We start from the raw sequence: 1,844 nt of genomic DNA, 5'->3' as shown, positions 1-1,844 counted from the left end.
TGTTGTGTATTATTTCGTCATATTTACACTCTTCGATATTATAATTCCGAGCTCTTGGTTTGATTATATAGTCTTTGATATAATCTCGTAGTATTACAACTTTTAATAACATAAAAACACTAAAACATTTATTATATTAAAAAATTTATTAAACACTTACAAATCATACAAAAAAATATACAAAAATCAACATACATAGAAACACTATTATCTTAAAATTCAACAAATTTTTTTAACTCTTCATATTTGAATCGAAAATCTCTTCAAACATATGAATGTTTTTTCGTGAACAAAACTTACTTATATACATACTACGAATTAGGCGAATATTTGCACGTTACGCAGAATAAAATCATGTAGTTAAAATTTGATGAGTACATATTGAAAGAAATTATGTTATTAATACTAACCATGAAATAATAGCTTTTTACACTAGTTTGTTATGTAAAATTATACTGATTTTGAACCATTTATAACATCAATTAAAATCATATCATTTAATGGTCGTTACCCGTAGCTGACGTGTGAATAAAACTAAATATAATTTTTGATTTAATATTACTTTTAACGTTATTATTAACTAATTCAGAAATTATTTATTTGATTTTTTTAAGATAGCGTAATGTAATTTTTAAGATTATGTTATTTTTAACTATTATTATTGTTAATGGTTATGATTTAAAAAACATTTGTTTGAAAAAAAAATCAATTATTATAAAAACATAGTTTTATATACTTTTAGTTAGTTCGACATGTTAATTTAGTTTTATAATTAGTATATTTAAATGTTTTAAACTATTATAAAAAATAATATTTGAACACTTTTATGTTTATTTGATATTTTGATTTATATTTTGGATTTAACATGATATTTAAATTAACATTTTAAGTATTTATTTTGATAATTCAAAAAATATATCATGATAATATTTCACATTTAATAACACATGTAAATAATTAAAATATATATTGGAATGAAATATGAAGAGTTTGGGGTTTTAAATGCATGTGATGAATGGAAAAATATTTATTTTATAGTATAGTATATAAATATAAATATAAATATAAATATAAATATAAGTTACAAAGTGTACAAATGAGAGGAAAATAAAATATCATTAGTTACTAATTAATAACCATAGTTAAAACTATTTTATAATAAGTACTAGGTATACATAAATGTGAAAACTCTTGTGTTGTATTTAGACTTTCAAATAAATGTGATGTTTGGATATATGTCTCCATTATATATATATATATATATATATATATATATATATATATATATATATATATATATATATATATATATATATATATATATATATATATATATATATATAGGGCTAGATTATAATGTGGATGGACATCTATTGTGGGGACGTGTTGACAGTGTTATTCTATGAGAACGGCTAAGAAAATATGTTGTTACTAATGTGAATACGTTCAACCTCACACAAATATCGTCATTATGACGCATTCTTACTAATTCTTATTCATTTTTGTTCTCACTCATTGTTTTTTCACTCATTTTCATTCTTACAGAATACGATTCAATAAACATTCTGCCAGAATGAGAACCATAAATAAAATCTATAATAACCTTATAGATGATTTAATTAGTGAGAATGCGTGATAATGTCAATAGTTATGTAAGGTTGATCGTATTCAGTTACCAAATAACATATTTTCTTTGTCATTCTCATAGAATAGCACTGTTCACACGTCCGCACAATAGATATTCATCCACATTTGAACCTAGCCACACACACACATACACACACACACACACACACACACACATATATATATATATATATATATATATATATATATATATATAT

Source organism: Lactuca virosa, chromosome 2, assembly GCF_052849685.1.
Source record: "Lactuca virosa cultivar CGN04683 chromosome 2, Lactuca_virosa_CGN04683_v6, whole genome shotgun sequence".
NCBI lineage: Eukaryota > Viridiplantae > Streptophyta > Magnoliopsida > Asterales > Asteraceae > Lactuca > Lactuca virosa.
This window is presented reverse-complemented; position numbering follows the sequence as displayed.